This window comes from Scyliorhinus torazame, chromosome 15, assembly GCF_047496885.1.
Source record: "Scyliorhinus torazame isolate Kashiwa2021f chromosome 15, sScyTor2.1, whole genome shotgun sequence".
Classification (NCBI taxonomy): Eukaryota; Metazoa; Chordata; class Chondrichthyes; order Carcharhiniformes; family Scyliorhinidae; genus Scyliorhinus; species Scyliorhinus torazame.
The window spans coordinates 107131922-107145432 of NC_092721.1; positions in this window are offsets into that span (position 1 = coordinate 107131922).

Below are 13511 nucleotides of genomic sequence, written 5' to 3' on the forward strand. Positions count from 1 at the left end.
GTGGCTGTGTGTGTCCAGAGAGCTGCAAGAAGAAAGCAAGGTTCTGGAGCTGAAATCAACCAATATATCTCTGCCATTCTACAGAAAAAATATCTATCCTTTAACCTGATCTGATACTGTTTAAAGGTGTTAAGTCTCTTGGAAGTTTGAAGGAACATTTTAAAGAGTTATTTACTGTTGCAATATTTTCTGAGTTATCTTTGAAGCAAGGGGTGTTAAGAGATCCGATGTTTATTTAAGATGTTAAGTTGAGTTCATGGAATAAACAGTGTTTTGTGTTTTAAAACCCACGTGTCCATAATTGTAATCCCACACCTAGGGAAAAAGCCGTGTGCTCGGAAAAGCAACAAATACATTAAAGGGAGAGGTTGATTGAACTCCATGATACATTTTGGGGTTCTAAAAAGGCCTCGCCCATAACAATTGGGGGCTCGAGAGGGATAAAAGTCTATCTATTGGATTGGCTTTTGTGAACTTAAAGACAGTGAAGGATTGTTGCTTTTCCGGTGTGGTATTTTAGTTTAAGTGGGGAGAGTGTTGTGAACAATGGCTCTTTCAGAGGCTCAGAAGTTTTTGGGGGTGGAGAAGGTCACACGTAGTACTTTACAGACAGAAATGAAAAGCAGACTGTTAGATTTGGCAAGAACATTGCAGTTAACATTACCTGACAAAATATGAGGTAATTATGGCGGTGGTTAAGCATTTAAAGTTGCTTGAGATAGAGTTTGATTCATTGGAAATGGCAAAAATTCAGTTGCAAATTAAACAAATGGAACATGAGAAAGAATTAAAGCAGCTTGCATACGAGAGTGAGAGAGAGGAAAAAGAAAAAGAAAGAGAGAGAGAGGAAAGAGAAAGAGAGAGAGAGGAAAAAGAAAAGGAGAGAGAAGAAAGGAGAAAAGAAAGAATAGCCCCAGCAGAACAAAAAGAAAAAGAAAGGGAGATACAGATCAGGGAAAAAGATAAAGAGAGGGAATTTGAAATTCTGAAAATGGCCATGAAACATGACAATCAGTTAAAATTGGCAGACGTAACAGGAAAAGTACAGATGGATGAGGATAATGAGACAGAGCGTCATCGTCGAAGACGTGGTGAGGATCTATTTAAATATGTCCAAGCATTGCCAAGGTTTGACGAGAAGGAAGTGGAAGCCTTTTTCATTTCATTTGAGAAGGTAGCTAAACAAATGAAATGGCCACAGGACATGTGGGTGTTACTGATTCAAACAAAGCTGGTAGGTAGAGCTAGTGAAGTGTTTGCATCACTACCGGAGGAGGTATCTGGAACGTATGAGGAGGTGAAGAAATCCATCTTAAGTGCATATGAGCTAGTGCCTGAAGCTTACAGCCAAAAGTTTAGAAATTTAAGGAAATAATTTGGTCAAACATACATGGAGTTTGAAAGGCTCAAACAGAGTAATTTTGATAGGTGGATAAGGGCTTTGAAAATAGACCAAACGTATGAAGCTCTCAGAGACATTATACTTTTCGAGGAGTTTAAAAATTCAATTCCTGATGTAGTGAGAACTCATGTGGAAGAACAGAGGGTTAAAACTGCGAGATTAGCAAAGGAAATGGCAGACGATTATGAATTAGTTCATAAATCAAAGATTGGTTTCCGACATCAGTTTCAGCCAGTGAGGGATAGAAACTGGGACATGAGAAATACTCAAGTGGTAAAGGTAAAGGTGATCTGATGGGAGACAATAAAGAGAGTGTACCTCAGATTAAAAAAGAAATCCAGGAGGGTGGAAAAGAAATGAAAGGTTTCAGATGTTTTCACTGTAATAAACTAGGCCATGTAAAGTCACAGTGTTGGTGGTTGAAGAAAAGCACTGGGAAGGCTGATGTGGTAAAACAGGATAAGACAGTGGGTTTGTTAGAGTGGTAAAGGAAAGCCCAAGGGAAGCGAAGGAGGTGCAAATGGTTGTACAGCCTGTTCAAGAAGTAATTGTTAAGAAGGTGCCAGATGTCTTTAAAGAATTTACTTGTGTGGGTAAAGTTTACTCATGTGTATCAGGAGGAGCAGGTAAAGAAGTCACAGTTTTAAGAGATACAGGGGCTAGTCAATATTTAATTGTAAGAGATGAGGAATTATGTAGTTTGGGAAATATGTTGCCAGAAAAGGTGGTGATATGTGGAATTCAGGGTGAGAGGAGTAGCGTTCCATTATATAAGGTAAGGTTGGAAAGTCCAGTGAAGAGTGGTTAAATGGTAGTAGGAGTAATAGATAAACTATCTTGTCCAGGAGTACAATTTATCTTGGGTAATGATATAGCTGGATCGCAGGTGGGAGTGATGCCTACTGTGGTTCATAAGCCAGTGGAAAATCAGTCAACTGAAGTGTTGAAGGTTGAATATCCTGGGATTTTTCTGGATTGTGTAGTAACAAGGTCGCAAAGTCGCAGGTTAAGACAAGAGGAGAAATCAAAGAGTGAAGATGAAGTTGAAGTGCAATTATCAAAAACAATTTTTGATCAGATGGTTGAAAGAGAACAAGAACAGGTGGAGGATGAGGTGGATATTTTTAGTTCAGGAAAATTGGCGGAGTTACAACAGAAAGATGTAGAAATAAAACGGATATATCAGACAGCAAATATGGAAGAGGAAGCTGAGAGTATACCAGAGTGTTATTACCGTAAAAATGATGTCTTGATGAGAAAATGGAGACCTATACATATGCAGGCAGATGAAAAGTGGGCAGAAGTTCATCAAGTAGTATTGCCGGTAGGGTACCGAAAGGAGGTGTCGCACGAGTTGCACATGAGGTACCAGTGGGAGGTCATTTGTGAATAAGGAAAACTCAAGCTAAAATCCAGAAACATTTTTATTGGCCTGGACTACATAAAGATGTAGTTAAATTTTGTCAATCATGTCACACATGTCAAGTGATAGGAAAACCACAATCAGTGATAAAACCAGCGCCCTTAATACCCATTCCAGCATTTGAGGAACCTTTTACAAGGGTCCTAATCGATTGTGTAGGACCGCTTCCTAAAACAAAAAGTGGGAATCAATATCTTTTGGCTGTAATGGATGTGACTACTAGGTTTCCAGAGGCCATTCCAGTACGTAATATTACAGCTAAAAGGATTGTGGAGGAGTTACTTAAATTCTTTACTAGATATGGACTACCCACAGAAATTCAATCGGATCAAGGGACAAATTTTACTTTAAAGTTATTCAAAGATGTTATGGATAGCTTAGGAATAAAACAATTTAAATCAACTGTGTACCATCCAGAATCGCAGGGAGCATTATAAAGGTGGCATCAGACATTAAAGACAATGTTGAGGGCGTATTGTCAAGATTATCCAGAGGATTGGGGTAAAGGAATCCCATTCGTATTGTTTGCAATTAGGGATGCACCTAATGAGTCTACCAAATTTTGTTCTTTTGAACTAATTTTTGGTCATGAGTAAGAGGACCACTTTTGGGTAAGAGGACCACTTAAATTGATTAAGGAAAAATTGGTGGGTGAGAAATAGGAAATTACACTTTTGGATTACGTGTCAAATTTTAGGGAATGATTAAATAGAGCAGGTGAATTGGCTAGACAACATTTGAAAGTTGCACAAAATGTGATGAAACGGGTAGCGGACAAGAAATCCAAAGTTCGTACTTTTGCCAGTGGGGATAAAGTTTTAGTGTTGTTACCAGTGGTAGGGGAGCCTTTAATAGCTAGGTTTTGTGGACCATATCAGATTGAAAGGAAATTAAGTGAGGTGAATTATGTGGTAAAACGCCAGATAGAAGGAAGACTCACCGAGTGTGCCATGTGAATATGCTTAAAAGGCACTTTGAAAGGGAAGGAGGGAAAAAGGAGGTTTTAATGATTCTAACTCAAAGTGACGAACCAAATCCAGTTGACTGTGAATTTGACATCCCTCAAATTAAATTGGAAAATGAGGATGTTCTTAAAAATTGGGATGAATTGTTAAGCTACCTTCCAGAGGAGAAATGAACTGACCTGAAAGAGTTATTGATAATACATGGGCAAGTTTGTAGAGATAAATTGGGAAGTACTAAAATTGCTATACATGATGCAGATGTGGGAAATGCTGTTCCTATCAAACAACATCCATATAGACTTAATCCTTTAATATTGGCACAGGTTAACAGAGAGATTGAGAGTATGCTGAAGAATGGCATAATTGAAGTGGGTTGCAGCCAATGGAGCTCACCCATAGTGATGGTACCTATACCAGACGGTACCCAATGGTTGTGTGTGGACTATCGAAAGGGGAATGCAGTTACAAGAACGGACTCTTATCCTGTCCCACCATTGAAGGATTGCATGGAGAAAGTGGGACAATCTGCTTTTATTTCCAACTTACAGACCTGGAAAGAACATTTAAACCATCGTATCGAGTTCTTCGATCGACTTCAGGTGGCGGGTTTGGTGATGAACCTAGCTGGAAGTGAATTTGGGGAAGCCCAAATCACTTTCCTTGCGGAGTTTCCGATACCCTCAAGACGAAGGGAAATAATGCGATCTCCTCGCATGAATGAATTTGATCGAACAATTGTGCAACAGTTTTGTGGCGTGATTACTCCACTGATGGAATTGCTGAAGAAACGCAAAAAATTTCAATGGACAGCGGACTTTCAACAGGCATTTGACTGCCTGAAAGCTGTGATCACCAATGTTCCTGTATTGGAGAATTGCAAGGGACTCTGTCGTCAGATTGAACTAAAGTATCTGATTCTAAAGAGAAATGCCGAGGAGTAGAGGAATGGATGGATCGTGCAGAGACTTTGTTCAAAAAGACTGTCAATCGAGAAGGATTTCGGTTGGAGGAAGAAGAACAAAGAAAAATGGACCATATTATTATACCTGTTTGCATGTGTTTTTTTTTGTGAAACGTAAAAGTATTTTTACTGTGTGCATTTCTTAGTGGATGGTGCAAAAGTGAAAAATGAAACCATCTTGAAGTTGATGGTTTATTTTTTTTTCTTGGGGGTGGTGTCATGCCTTTTAGAACTGGATGTTTAAGTAAAGTGCCTTTAAGAAAACAGTGATGTCAGAGTGTAGGTGGGGCTGAGGTCAGGTCAGCCATTTTGCAGTTTAGTTTTGCAGGTTTTTAGTTTCACTTTAAAAAGCAGTGGGCGTGTGTTTGTGTGTGCCCAGAGAGCTGCAAGAAGAAAGCAAGGTGCTGGAGCTGAAATCAACCAATATATCTCTGCCATTCTACAGAAAAAATATATATCCTTTAACCTGATCTGATACTGTTTAAAGGTGTTAAGTCTCTTGGAAGTTTGAAGGAACATTTTAAAGAGTTATTTACTGTTGCAAAGTTATCTTTGAAGCAAGGGGTGTTAAGAGATCCAATGTTTATTTAAGATGTTAAGTTGAGTTCATGGAATAAACAGTGTTTTGTGTTTAAAAACCCACGTGTCCATAATTGTAATCCCACACCTAGGGAAAAAGCCGTGTGCTCGGAAAAGCAGCAAATACATTAAAGGGTGAGATTTGTTGAACTCCATGATACATTTTGGGGTTCTAAAAAGGCCTCGCCCATAACAGAAGGAACAGAGAGGGTTGTACATAAGCTTAGAGGCGCATGGAAAGGCTGGAAAATTGAATGAGAACTTTGCATTTGCATTTTGAGCTGTTGACAAAATGCTGGTAGAAATTGAAATGGTAGAAACAATGAATGGGGTGAAAATTATGAGCGAGAAATACTGGAAAGACTGGCTGCGCTTAAGAGTGGCTAAGTTGCCTGATTTGATTGCCTTGCTAGCCAGGTTGCTGAGGAAAGCGGAGATAACAGAAGGATTTGCCAATCTTTCAACTTTCCCTCGACAGGGAAGATAATAATAATCTTTATTAGTGTCAGAAGTAGGCTTACATTAGCATTGCAATGAGGTTACTGTGAAAAGCCTCAATCCATTACACCACGGTGCCTGTTTGGGTACACGGAGGAAGAATTCAGAATGTCCAATGCACCTAACAAGCACGTCTTTTGGGACTTGTGGGAGGAAACCGGAGCGCCCGGAGGAAACCCACGCAGACACGGGGGAACACGCAGACTCTGCACAGACAGTGGCCCAGTCGGGAATCAAACCCGGGTCCCTGGTGCTGTGAAGCAACAGTGTTAACCACTGTGTTACTGTGCCGCCCATATTTGACAGAATTGGAAGGCCAAGTTGGAAACCAAGGCCAAGACCCGAAACGGCAGAGACCTCGCGTGAGGACCCGAACGTGCCGTAAGGTATTCCCGTGCTTGCAGAACGCTGGGACCCACCCAGATTGCACAAATGCCCCCACAGTAACCCCACTACCTCAACCAGCGCCCGGGATACTGCCAGACGCGACACTGGAAATGTAACCAGCGCATTGGTCCCCTCCAGCGCCCCGGCCCCTGCCAGATGCAATCACCTACCTTCCATAAGGGCTGACTTCTCCCATCACATCCCAGGACCATCCAGCCGCAGCTGCAGACTGAGGAAGCAACGCGGTCTCAAGACTCCTCTCCCCAGCATACACCTGGCAAACTCCAAGCGATCAAAAACGAGCTGGATGAACTTAACGCTCGACTTACCTCTCAGAGGGAAGTAAGAGACTGCTGTGAGCTCTGTTTTACAGAGACATGGCTCACCCCCGCCTCACCGGACTGTGCCATACAACCTGAAGGCTTCTCAATTCACCGGGCGGACCGCACGGCATCATCAGGCAAAGCAAAGGGTGGAGGGGTTTGCCTCCTCATCAACTCCTCCTGGTGCTTGGATGTGGTGACCCTGACGACCTACTGCTCCCCAGACCTGGAATACGTGACCGTGAAGTGCCGGCCATACTATCTTTCACGTGAGTTCACTTGAGCCATTATCACAGCGGTCTACATCCCACCCCAGGCAGAAGTGAGGAAGGCGCTGGATGAACTGTACACAGTTATAAATAACTACGAAACAGAACACCCGGAGGCCTTGTTCATCGTGGCCGGGGACTTCAAAAGGGCCAACTTCAAGAGTGTACCTCCAACATTCCACCAGCACATCCCCTGTCCCACCAGGGGCGACAACGCTCTTGACCACTGCTACTCAAAAATCAAGGGCGCCAACCGTTCCATCTCCCGACCGCACTTTGGGAAATCAGAGACCATAAGACGGTGCTCCTTCTCCCGACATACAAGCAAAAACTCAAGCGGGAGAATCCAGCTAAGAAGGTCGTGCAGTGCTGGTCCGAGGAGACAGAAGAGCTACTACGTGACTACTTAGAGACAGTGGACTGGTCCATATTTAAGAACTCAGCGGCCAGCTGAAATGAGAATGCCACCACAGTCACATATTTCATCAGCAAATGTGTGGACGACTGCGTGCCAAAGAAACGGACATCGCGCGACAATCACCAGGCAGGAATGTTCCCTTCCAGTCGGGGAACACTTCAGCAGTCAAGGGCATTCAGCCTCTGATCTCCGGGTAAGCGTTCTCCAAGGCGGTCTTCAGGACGCGCGACAACGCAGAATCGCCGAGCAGAAACTTATAGCCAAGCTCCGCACACATGAGTGCGGCCTCAACCGGGACCTGGGATTCATGTTGCATTACATTCACCCCTCACCATCTGGCCTGGGCTTGCAAAATCCTACCATCTGTCCTGGCTTGAGACAATTCACACCTCTTTTACCTGGGGTTACCCCTATCTCTGGATATGTAAACACTTAATTAACTGCAAATGCTCGCATTCCAAGCATTGTCTTGCATCTTTGAATTTGGCTCTATAACATACCTCTTCATTCACCTGAGGCAGGAGCAGCGCTCCGAAAGCTAGTGACATCGAAACAAACCTGTTGGACTTTAACCTGGTGTTGTAAGACTTCTTACTGTGCTCACACCAGTCCAACGCCGGCATCTCCACATCATGCATAAATAGAGGCACTGAGTGTAAAAACAGGGAAGTTATGCTGAACCGTTTTAAAACTCTGATTAAGTCTCAGGTTAATTATTGAATCCATTTCCGTTCACCACAATTTGGGATTCATGTGAATTTCATTGAGATGATGTAGAGATGAGGGATTTTAACTACAAGGTTGGGTTGGAAAAGCTGGCGTTTGTTCTCCGTGCAGTAAAGGAGATTAAGGGAAGATTTTTTTAGAGGTGCACTGTAAATTCTATGATATGGCTCTATGTGTACAAGATCATGACAAGCTTAGATAAGGTAGAGAAGAAAAAGCTGCTCCCATTAATTAATGGCACATGGAATACGGGCACAGATTTAAGGTTTTGGCAAGAGATGCAGGAGAGATATGAAGAAGCATTTCTTTATACAGGAAATGGTGAAAGTCTGGAAATCGCGCCTATGAAGGTGGGGAAGCAGAGAAAATCAATTAATTCAAAGTAAATGACATAGGCACTTAAAGGAAGTAAACTTACAGGGCTGATAGAGCAGGAGAGAAGACTGATTAGATTGTTCATCGGAGAGCTGGTAAGGACTCGATGGCTTGATGGGCTGAATGCCCTCCTTCTGTGCCATAATCACACTGCGGGAAATTTTAATTAGCTGCACCTGGTGCTCAGGAACCAATGTAGGTTGATGGGACTTGTTGGCAGAGAGGGTACAGGCGGCAGATGTTTGGATGAACTGATGTTTCTAGAAGGTGGAGCATGGGAGGACACACAAGATACCACTGGAATATTCAGGATCACACAGCCTTGGATGGCAGTTTCAGCAGCAGATGGACTGGCCCAGTGGCAAATCTGGCTGACATTAAAAATGTGGGAAATGTGACAGTCAGGGAAGCGAAGGGTGAACCTGTGATGGAAATTCGTAACTCGGCAGGGTGAAAAAGGACACTGATATTGCGAATGACTACCTTTTTTTTAATGGTGCTGTGTTTCCCCAGAGATCTCATGGGCTTCAACAATCTCCAAGGGTCGCTGTATAACCTGGCAAATCTCCTGCAGTGTAAAGCAGATGCAGCTAGTGGAGCCTTTCCACTCATCCATCATCCTCAACTATATGTATGTAAGTCAGTGCTTGTACATTAGATCAGCATTCTGCCTACATAATCAGGCAGTTAGTGTGATTGTTCTGCCCACTCATTGCTTGGTATCTATCAGATTGGAAAACCTACTTACTGTCAGAACTAGCACATGAATAATAGTTATTTCGGTAAAGTACTGGAGGAGACTGACAGCCTAACTCAGCAACCAACATCTTCATGAGAAGCAGGAAGAGAAATCATTGAGGTTGAATATTAATATGGAACTCGTGTTTGATGCTTGTTCACTTGAGGTAATAGTTCTAGTCAGCAGCTATTTGTTTTCTGATTTCATCTCAAGCAGTGGTAGATAGAATGGCAACCATGTAAGCATATATAACATATTTCATTTTAAAAAGGAGGTGATGATCTTAGGAAAAGAGGGAAGGAAAACTGACACAGACCCAACTTTTTTCATGTACGTGAAAGCAATTCCGCTGACTACTACTGCTAAATATGATGACAAAGGGCAAAAGGGCATTATTTAGTAGCACTATGAGAAGTGGAAAATGAGAATCAGAGTGCTGCCTAAAATAAAACGTTCCCATTCGGCTGCTTTAAAAAAGCCCCTAAGGATAATATCCATAACTAGTCACACAGTACAAAAACAAAATGCACATAAAATACAAAGAGTGGCAAAATGACTTGAATAACATACAGCCTGTCATGTATAGTGGCAGATTTCTTGCACGTTGTATCGGGTATATGTCAAATGGAACTGTTGTTGCTGCAGTGCACAGGTGACCTTAAACAAAACCAGATTAGAAACAGTGAGTTATAAAATCTTCTTGGTCAGTAGCCAAAATGGGCAATAGTGAATTGATGTGCTCTTGTGAGCCTTGTCTGATTTCCTTTCCAATTGAAGCCAATCGAAAAGAGTGCAAAAGGGATAAACAATTTTTCATTATCCGTTTTGTGTTACCAGCCATGATGAATTCATGTCCCATTGTGTTTGACTCTTTTGATTATTGTAGCCATAGTCACTCAAACAAATGTAAACATAGAAGCTCAAAAACAAATGGTATGCCAGTGACAGGGGTGACTCCAATATGATGTAGTTTTACTCAGAGAAATATTCAAAAGTAAATTGAACCCTACTGAACCTCTTTACCAGCCAGTAAAGGCTGCCAATGCTGGAAAAAACAGTAAATGATACACAAAATGAAAGAAAATAAACCAGAATCCATTCGATGGAACATTTAAAGGCCCCAGATTTTGAACAGAAGAGCATTTTGTGAATCTTCCACAGTTTTAAGGAAAAGCTATAGCTTGCATTTTCTGTTCAACCACCCACCATGACATAAAGTATGAAAATAAAAAAAAGGATAGTTAATCATATTGCAAACTAATAATTACTCATTGAAATCTTAACTTGAGTTACTTGGCTTATCCAAATAACCAATTTTATATTCTCTATGTGATTCATGGATATGGAATGCTAAGTATGCTAAAGCCTCTACTTCTGTGTGAAGGGGAGTGGTAGCCCAATTGTAGATGACCAGAATAAGAATTTGTAAAGCGATTTTATAGTCTCACATTTTACTGGGGTCATTGTGCTTCTGTTTATTGTTTCTCATTGAAGAAATATGCAACAAAGCGTTCTGCTACATTTTTGAAATAAGAGAGCTGCAGTGCATGGTGGAGCCCTGAAAGGTGAACAAAAACTGGTGGCATCGGACATTTTCGGTTCATGTAATGCATCAATTTTAATACTGAAATAAAACAATTCAGTAGCACAATGAAAATAATGCAATGAGATGCTTCAGGAGCCAAGCTAGCTCTTCCAGTAATTATCTAATACAAAGTCGGATAGCAAATTTTTATTTTATAAGATTTTAGTTATTCACTAGAGAGACTCCCCAATGTAAAAGGCTGTTGCAATGAATAATGTACAAGTACAAAAATCTCACATACGTGCAAGGTTAGAACAGCATTTCTATTATGAACTGGCTCCCAATGGGCTTGAAAAGGACACATCAGACAATACATGACCCTAGCTACAAACAGAACATATAGCTGTCATTAGAATCCTTTTCCCAAACCTTTTGGTCAGAAAATGAATATATTTTATGCCCTTGCTATAGGGGAGGGTAGAGGCCAGAGAGTGAGGGAGGAAAGGTTATTTACTAAATTAGCTGACATTAAACATTTAGGAAGAAGCTTGACACTGAAACTAGATTGCAGCAATAAATCACATTGTGGATACAATGCTTTTCAGTCACATGTGTGTCAAAGGAAAGTTGCTGGTTAAAAGGTATTAAATTGTAAGTGATAGGTTTTGATATTGCTGTCATTGGGAAGTGGATTACTCGACACTAATGCTTGTTCATTGGTATAATCAGGTCCTTGTATGCTGGGAGAGTATAAGGATTATTACCATTCAAGATGTTACATTGAAACAATTTAGTACAGTTTGGGAAGATTATGGTGCCTTTACTGTAACTTAAACTTCTCAAATAAATATAGGTGTACATAAGTGGAATCTGATACATAATTTGGAAGAACTTCAGTGGATGAGCAGCATTTTAATCTGACTGCTCTCACATGCTGCAAGCTCAATGGTAAATTTGATTTAAGTCTTTGGCTTTTGAATTTCCCTGATTGCAATTTTTTACATAATAAAACTGATATGTCAGCTGCGATTATAGGAATATATCCAACATTACAGTATTTTTAAGTGCACAGTAGCAATTTTAAAATAAAATGAAAGCATTTCTGCACTTTATCAGGCAGGTGCTGATGCAGTTTTTGCTGACTTTGAGACTTGTGCACATACTGTTCCAAGTTGTGGATGAAATAGCTGATGTGTTAGGTTGGTTCAATGTGGACTGCACTCGGTGCAGGGAAGTTAGAAACAGACGTCTAACACAGGAGAAGCTCCAACACTGTTTTATTGAACTAGATGAACTGCTGTACATATTCAGCTGTGGGTTGACACTATACTGATCTGACTAGTGACCTTGTAGTAGCCTGACCAGACTTACTAGCTACCGCATGGTGTTTGTGCTTGCTAGCTCGTGGACTCTGACTGTCTCAGTGGCTGGGTCCCGAGAGAGCGGGAAACCTAGTGCCCTTTGGCTTTATAGTGATAGTGTCCTGTCTGGTGATTGGCTGTGCTGTGTTGTGTGCTTACTGGTCATCCTATGTGTCAATCACTGCCTGTCTGCATCTCATTATAGACATGAGTGGCTATTATGACAATAGCCTCTGCTTTCACGCTTTTGAAAATAAAGATGAGGGGTCACATAATTAGGGCAAGTCGATGGCAAGCCACATTGCACAAAGGCACTTCTCCAAATATCCCCCTTTTCATAGAAAGAAAACAACTTACATACATTATCATTCACAGCTACAAGTCAGGTATCTACATGGGGCTGGATTCTCCATTTCTGAGACTAAGGGCGCGATCTTCCCAAAAAGGAGCAAAGTCTTCTAGTGAGCGCATTTAGCAGTGTGATTCCCGGCACTTGCAGTGGCGAGAAGCACATTGCTATTCAACATGGCTGCCGTTGATTAAGGGGCCTGAACGAGGAACATACAGCTGAAGCCGCACATAGCCCCGTTTTTTACAACAGGGGGCTCCGCTCGCCGGAACTCATTGTAGTGAGAGATCGGGACGTCATTTAAAAATGGCGTCCCGATCTCCGAGAGTCCCAAAGGAATGCCTGACCTGCCCCGCAGCCTGAACACAACATGGGAGGAGGGGGGTGTCCCCAGACCCCCACCACACCCACCCAACACCCACACCAGGCAACCCTGGCACAAACGTGTGCAGAAAATGCCAGCTTGGCACCTTGGCAGTGCCCATTCCATTGCCACCTGGGCACCCAGGTGGCACTGCCAGGCTACCCAGGTAGTACCAACAATGTCAGGGCTCCACCCTCCCCAAATGGCATGCGGCTGGGGTTATCCGATCCCCTTGGAGACCCCATGAGTTCCGTTCTGTCTGGTCCCCATTTGTGGGGACCAGTACTAAATAGCGCTCGCCCGAAGTTGCTGCGGTGAAGAGATTGAATCCCAAAGCCTCAGGGACCTCAGGAATCTGCACATTAGAGTAAGGCTTAATGCCTCGCTCTAACATGCAGATTTGGTGAAAAGTGACCCCTATTGTGGGCAGGAATCTACTTGCAACGTCTCGTGAGATTGGTTTAATCTCGCGAGGTAATGCGAGCTGGGTGGATCCTGCGAGCGGGTTCTCCTGGCTTTCAGCGGCCACGCTGCGCCGCCGCGAGCGGCTTTTCCGGTGCAGCATGGACGGAGGACCACGCCCTAATTTTTGACGCCGGCGCAGTATTCGTGGAGTTCTACAACAGCAAAACCGGTGCTGCACGTGGACTGATTCTGCTACTGTTGCGGGGCTAGCGCCGGCGCCACGTGGAACACAATCGATTGCAATGAGAAACGGGGCTGGATTTGCCGGTTTAACAATTGACACTCAGGAGGATGACAAGCTGCCGCCACATATGCACACTTCACTCCCCACACACCATCCCAGCCAACAAGATGGCAGCGAGGAGAGCAGCTCCACGCTTCA